Raw genomic sequence first — 7545 nt, forward strand, 5'->3', positions numbered from 1 at the left:
CAAATCACTTAATCCCTTTTCCTCAGCTTCCGGTTGGGAATTACATCCCCACCATATAGAGTTGGGATAATCAAATACTCTAACATCTATAACAAGCTTTGAAGTTTGGTAATACAAGTGTACTGGCTGGGGAGCAGTGCTATTGTTTTCATTGTGATTCATTACTTTTCTGACCCAGGCTTTTTGTGGATGTGGGCCCACACCAAAGCATTCATGGTGTGTGTGTTTCAAACTGCCACACTGGTGGCTGCCTGTGTTTACACACAGAGTAATCATCTGCTTACTCTTTGGTGAATTACTATGAACTATTATTATGGGATATTTCCCATTATTTTAACTTACCTCAGAATCACCAGGATTATTTCATTAATAGAGGTCAGAAGTGTTCATAATGTGCACACCATACATTGGAAAATAACACATTTCACAGATATAATTTGACAAAAAATAGTGGGCTTTTATAGTCTGCCAACGACTACATCATCAACCAGGGCTAGTATTTAAAATAAGCATATACGTTGAGGTCACATATTGCCAAATCTATGTGACTTCCTGAAATCCCAATAAAAATGAAACGGGACAACTGTTTTACTGACAATCATTAGAAAAAGAACCTTAGTAAAGTAAGACACATTTCTCTTCATTCTTTGTTGATTTTCTTTTTAGAGCAATATGAAGGCTTATGTTCCAAACTGGAACCAAGAAACACCTCTCCTTTATCAATGAAATTTAGACCGTTTGCCAGACCTCTCTTTGATAGGACTCACACAGTGTCTTCAACTGCAAAACAAGATGTAAATTTTGTTCAATGAGTTTGTCACACAAATACAGATTCATTTGAAATATTAATCTACTTAAAATAATACTACTTTTTAATTCCTATATTACATTCACCCTGAAAGTTTTAAACTGACAGTAATTAAAATTGTTTTAGTTAAATGTGACACTTGTTTATGAGAAATGACAATATATTGAATGCATTCTACATAGAAAAAATGAATTCAATCACATCATTAGCAAACTATTTTGTAGTTTTGGCTTTGTTTATATCAAGTGCTCATTACTTGCTAAATGCTGAAAACATGAATAAGTGAATAAATGAATGCAAATGAATGAGTGAATGAGTTGTATGGCTTAAACAGAAAAAAATCTATTTTCTCACAGTCTGGAGGCTGGAGATCTAAGATCAGGGTGCCAGTGTGGCTGGTTTCTAGTGAGGCTCTGTTCTGAGTCTCTCTTATCAGAGCTGACATAAACAAATGTACGTATAGAGACTGAGAAAATTATGTTTACAAAAGATTGTGCAAAACAGCATATCTTTGCAACCAAGAGGAGCATGAACGCAGAAGCCTTGAACAGACAGCTGAGAGGGCTGAGAGGGAGAGAGTGACACGCAGCAACGCGCGACCGCTCTGATCCACCCCACTCTAGTGACTCCCAAGCCCTGCAGACTCTGCCTTGAAAGGCGCTGACTGGCTGTCTCCTGGGCCCGGCCTCTGATATGGATCCTTAGAACTTGAGTTCTGAGTGATTATTATTGTTACTGGGTTATTATAGCTTTGGACTGAATCTACATTAATAAAAGCTGAGTGAATAGCATAGTCACCTGTGTTGACTCACTGTTATTTCTTGGTGCCGGCATCACCTGTAAGGCCGATAGCTGTGTAGGTGGCCTGGAGCTTTCCACTCATAAGGCTAGGGCAGGCGACCCTGAGAGGGGGTTGAGGGCTGACTTGAAGGAAAAGGCACCTATTATCACAAAACATTCGCAACAACAGACATAGTGCTTTAAAAATATGTATACAGTGTATTTTGGGCAAATACCAAATTACTAATGGGTCATCAACAATTCTTCCCAGAGAAGTTAAAACATAAAGCAACATTTAAAAAATGAGTCAGCATATCTTAAGTACGGAAGGGCAAGAACATTGTAACAAAAAAAGAGTGTGTGCTAAAACACAGAAACGTAAAAGAAAAAGGGATTGTTCAAGGCATTGCACATAGCATTATAGTCCTAGAAGGTAAGGAAAACCCACATCATAAAGATCTTGATAGTGTTTATAAGGATCTCAGAGTTATCTCACAGCTGACCAAGAGTCCTAGAAACGTGAACTTGTTACAGAGGAGGAGGGATATGGTCAAGTGTGTGATCATGTGAAAGACAGGACTGTCAAAATGGAGTGACAGAGGGACTATTTAGTCATCAAGGGTAACAAGGAAGACTATATATTTAAAATAATTATGTGATAAAATTGACAATATTTAATAATTGAATGTGAAGATAAAGAAGAATGAATATTTGAAAGCATCATCAAGGTTTTAAGTTGGAATGACTGATGGATGGTGTTGCATCTAATGAAGGAAAAGCTCTTGAGTTAAATTGAGATAATAGTGTTCATTTTCCAAGCGTTTAACTTGGGATGACTTTGAAAATTTGTCTAGAGCTGTTTCAGTCAGGGTCCCAACACAAAATATATGGTGTACTAAAAAAAAAGTGTTTGAGTAGACTTAATGAAGAAACTATTTACAGAGTTATGAGTAGCAGTAGAAGAAATCAGTAAGAAATGATAAAGCACCCCAAGTGTAGCAGTCAGAAGTAAGTCCCCTCCACTCCCAGGCTTGAAGGGACAAATGAAGGGAGCAGTTACCAACCCAAAGAGGCTTTTAGGTATAGCTGTAGGCAAAAGCTGTGGCCATCAGTATGGGAACACAACCATTAACAATACACCGGCCAAGAGAAAGGGCACTAAGAGATAAATATGCTTTCCTCTATGCTCTCCCACAATTCCTTGCTGGTGGTTTTCACTGACCAAACACAAATAAAAGGAGAGGGCAGGAGAGACTATTCATGTGTCCACAAAGGTGGGCTTCCTGGGACCCATAATAGGGTAGGGAAGGGGGAAGGGGGACCTGGAGATTCAGAGATCTGGAGAATATCCTCTACAGAGAATAATCTAGAATATTCTAGGTCAAAGGGAGATCTATAAAGTTTGGGGATATATCACCATCTAGTTTGCAACTGAAATAATGCAATAGAGATGAGGCCCATTCACAGATTGGAAAATTTAATTCACAATAATTAATTCATCGAGTTTTAAAGTAATAATGATTTGTAATATGTAACATAATAATTATAATACATAATTATAAATTATAAATATAATTCATAGTTATTTGCCTAGAGACTATCAGGTAATAAAGACTCTGATCTTCTGGATCTTAGTCCTTTCTCTTTCTCTTTTTACATTAATGAACTTAAAATCATAGCAGGCATTGACCATCAAACTCACTGATGCAATTTTTATATTATGCATTAGAATATTTTTCCCCCCTACCCCAGTCTTCATGGGTTAGATTAAGATTAGCCTAGGTCTTAGCCTCAGGGATGAGCTCTTGTCCCAGGCTTAGCCAATTAGAATAGTCTAGTCCTCTGAACTTGTGTAGGTGATTCATTCAGGAATTTTATGTCCCATGCTATCCCAACCAGAATAAATGGCTAAAAATGTTGTCAAAAAGTCTTTCACCTGAAATTGCTAAGGTTTAAAGACATGAGCCCAGAGTTGCTGAAGGCCCTTTTTGCCACTACTGGAAAAAAATCTAAGATTAAAACCAAAACACACATCAAAAAAAAAGAATGTGGAGGGAAGAAAGTTTCTACAGCCTGTAATAGTGAAACCAACTGAAACTCCAGACTTCATAGTACAGACATGTCTTCCTTCTCATCCCAGTTTCAGTTTGAGTTTCTTACCGTCACTTGCAACCGAAGGAATGCAGGCTAATATACAGGGTCTGGCAGAAGTAAGGCCTGCTTGAATGTGGGGTAGTAATATGGGTGTAATAATTCATAGTTTTAATTTGAACATTTCATCTAAAATGCCACAAGGTGTGCTTGAGTGCAATATTGTTATGTTACATAATCACATGCTTATGATTTTGTAATAAAAGATTTTTGTAATAAAAAAGGGACGTTATTTGTGTCAAACCCTCTTTATGAGCATATATATGTTGACTTCCATTAATATATATAATTGGTTTCAAAATTGTATTTGCATCTAACTGTTGAAGGTCTTCTGTCAATTCAAGGTTATATAAGTTGCTATTTTTTAAGAGATCATCACTAACTCATGAGCCCTTTAATTATGACTCGCAAGGTGAAATTCATGTCATCTCTGGACTAAATGAGCTATCCCAAACCTCCAGGCCTTTTCACTCAGGCAGATTTCACAATAAAAAAGAAAACAAAGAAATATTTGGATAAATCTATTTGTCTAATTTTCACATTTTTGTCTTGTTCTGGCAAGGCATAACTTAGAACCTCAAAGTACAAATACCATAAAGCAAAATTGTGGTGATGAAAATTCTATATTATTAAATATTACTTCTGGAATATTTAAAAATTCAAACAAACTAATAGCTCTCAGTTTTCCATTTGCTTTTATGTTTTCAAAATGCAAATGGGACTGAATTATTGATAGATTATATTGTATAATTTATTAATTTATATACACAAATAATTCATGATATTCGAAATTGAAATATAATGCCCGATATAGCAGTTCTCAGGACAGCAGATTTACTCGAAGTTATAGAAATGTCCTTTCAATTTGCAGTGCAAGGTTATTTCAACATTATAAAAATACAATTTTGTTGAATGTGGGTAGAATTCTTTTAACATATGTATAAGATGAGTTCAAGATTTGGGGCAGAGAAGAGTTAAACAAGTGTTTCTTCAAAGATGTTTTCTTCTGCACCTAATAGTGACAACATTAAACCTGCCCTCTGTAAATTGTGTGGTCTGGTCCCAACCAGAAGGGGCCCTGCGCTATGTGGCAGCCATGACCTTCTCCTCTTCACGCTGATTTTCTGGTGTGAGTGCACATGCTCTGAGGCATGTAAACTGCTTTACTTTCCTTATTAAGACGTTGACACAAGTATCCCCACAGTAGCGAAAACTTCAAAACGGAAACAAACCACCCTTGGGGCTTTATGTTCTTGTCATGTAGGGTTTCTTCTTTTCTCTCTCCTGTTCCTTTTTCTTTTCTTTTTACTCTGATGAAGTCTCTAACAGCAGGGTATGTACAGACCCTGAAATCGCTAGAAAACCGAATATTTCCACAGCACTGAGAGTCATTTAGTACTAAGACAGAAATTTAAGTCCTTCTGTTCTTTTGAAAGGAGGAGTTTTTTTAAAAAAAATCCATATGAAATAGAAATAATTTCTGGGTGACAGGAGAGCCCCATGTTCCTGCTCTCTTATCATTTTCAGGGCATTGGGTGATAAAAGAAAGGGAAAAGAAAGGGAAAATTGCCTCATCAGAATTTTATCAGCTGAATGGATAAACTAGAGAAAAGGAAAATGGTCAGTGTTTTACTGATTTAAAGTGACTTTTCAAAAGAAGGGATTTCAGAATCAGTGACACTGAGTACCTGTTGATAGATCCATTGTTGATTGCTACTGGAACTTTTTGTCTTCTGTACTGTTCTCTGTTTTTTTTCTGTGGCATAGCTGCATAATATAGATATACATGAATTTATATACACACATAGTTGGGTCTTTTTTAAAAAATTACTTTCTAAATTCGAATTACTGATGTTTCATTGTTCTGGCAAATCACATTCAAAAGAAATGTAGGGGTTTCCAATTCAAAAAAAAGCAATGAAAATTTCAATAAATATATTTTTTAATTCGAAACATAAAAAGGAATATGCTATACCCTTTATGCATTTATTCTCTTTATTCTCAAAAAGTTCTTTGATATTTCTCAGGGAATTAAAGGCAGATTGTTGGTCTACTTGAGCATAGCTGAAAGGGCAGGTTGCAAACAGATTCATAAACAGTAGAAGAGCCCAGCAGGCTGGTGTAGAGGAGGGAGTGGGGTGAGAAATAGGCAGGGAGCAGAGGACAGGGAGCCCAGGAAGGTGAGTCATAAATAGTAGGGAAAGAAGGGTAGGCTCTGATAATTCTACCCATCTTGATTCATTCTTCCCCCTGCCTTCTAACTCCTGCATTACTCAATTACTGTTTTTAGGCATGTTTAAAGTACTTTAATACAACAATTCAAATTCTAAAAATGAACTTATGCAGAAGAAGGATTGCTTCCCTTGGTTTTTCAGCTGGAGCATCTAACATCCTGAACGTTGCTAAATGGATGACATTATCGATGCCCTAGAGTAGAGAAGAACGCTTCCCAGAGCCCGGATCTGTGGGCCCCTGCATGATATCCTACCACTCCACTGCTGATGCTTTTGTTTTGTCTAAAAACGCAAAGTTCAATGCTTCAAGGGTCATCTGTGTTGTCAAATGTGTCAGTATTCTGTTTCTTCTAATGACTGAATAATATGCCATTGTATGGATATACCACATTCTGGCACTCCATTCATTTGTTGATGGACATTTGGATTGTTTTTACCATTTAGCTCTTGAAAATAGTGCTATGAACATTCACGTGCAAGTTTCCATAGAATCAGAAATGAGATTAGTGGTTGCCAGAGAATGAGGGAAGGGAGAGTGGGGAGTGACTGTGTAATGCATTCGAGGTCTCTTTTGGCAGTGATGAAAAATCTCTGAGACTAACACTGAAATTGCACAACTTTGTTACTCTACTTAATTCCATTGAATCATATACTTAAAATGGTCAAAATAGTCAACACTATATTATGGGCATTTCACACTAAAAATGAAGGAGTAGCTCACCTTTTCACCTCTCTTGTCAGAATACCCAACTCCCTTCTTGCTCCCACCACCTCTCACTTGCCCAGGCGACTTCCTCTTCCCCGCCTTTAGTAAACTAAATCTCTGGCTCTGGGCACTGCTGGGGCAGCATGTCCTGCATTGCAGCCTCACATGCTCTCCTTCCTCCTTGCTTTGGGAAGAGGAAGCTATCCACATGCTGTGTGCTGCCAGAGCCACCGATCTTCACCAGGATGAGCAGTGAGGCAGTCTGACCAGTGGCAAGATGCCAAGGATGAGTGAATTCTTACCTGTTACTAGCAGAAGTGGGAGTAGGAGATCCAGCTTTCCTCAATTACTGGGAATTCGTGGTACATCAGAGCTGTAAACCAGCCGCAGAACTCCTCCCCGCCTTCCCCACACCTCAAGTGTTCTTTCTTGAGAATAGGGACAGTAAAACTACTCTGCTGGCTCACTGTTTCTCAGTGTTTGTCTCTGTCTGCTGATTGGGTAAGACTTACTTTGTTTCTGAAGGGATTTTCTGTGTTTTTATAACCACAGTGGGTAAGATTTTTCACTGTGCCTGATTATTAGAACAATACTCGTGGTAAGAATTACAGAAGGATGTTTAGACACTTAACATTAATAAATAGATGATTGGCAGTTACCTGCTACACACATATTGATAAAATCTCCCAGATGGGTTTGCAAGACAGAAATGGGTTCTAAAGCACAAATCAGAGATCCCAGAATTAGGTATTCGTGTGTTTGCGAAGAGGCAGGAAGGAGACTGACTAATCACTGCCTTATGAGCTCCTAGACTACCTGGGTTGGCCTTGTTGATAGAGAATTTGGTTTTTAGAAATTACAATAAA

At 37.7% G+C, this 7545-nt stretch overlaps 1 long non-coding RNA gene across 1 annotated transcript; it reads right to left on the reverse strand.

Annotated features, from left to right (window-relative positions):
- Positions 1 to 645: 645 nt before the first annotated feature.
- Positions 646 to 7097, reverse strand: LOC123832913. The gene is made up of 4 exons (XR_006788145.1): positions 6982 to 7097; positions 5428 to 5506; positions 1607 to 1749; positions 646 to 780 (listed from the first exon to the last, which is right to left on the reverse strand). It is a non-coding gene; the product is annotated as an uncharacterized LOC123832913 (long non-coding RNA).
- Positions 7098 to 7545: the final 448 nt, after the last annotated feature.

The sequence above is a fragment of the Phyllostomus hastatus genome, unplaced genomic scaffold (assembly GCF_019186645.2).
Source record: "Phyllostomus hastatus isolate PE091 unplaced genomic scaffold, TTU_PhHast_1.1 phas_scaffold_21, whole genome shotgun sequence".
NCBI lineage: Eukaryota > Metazoa > Chordata > Mammalia > Chiroptera > Phyllostomidae > Phyllostomus > Phyllostomus hastatus.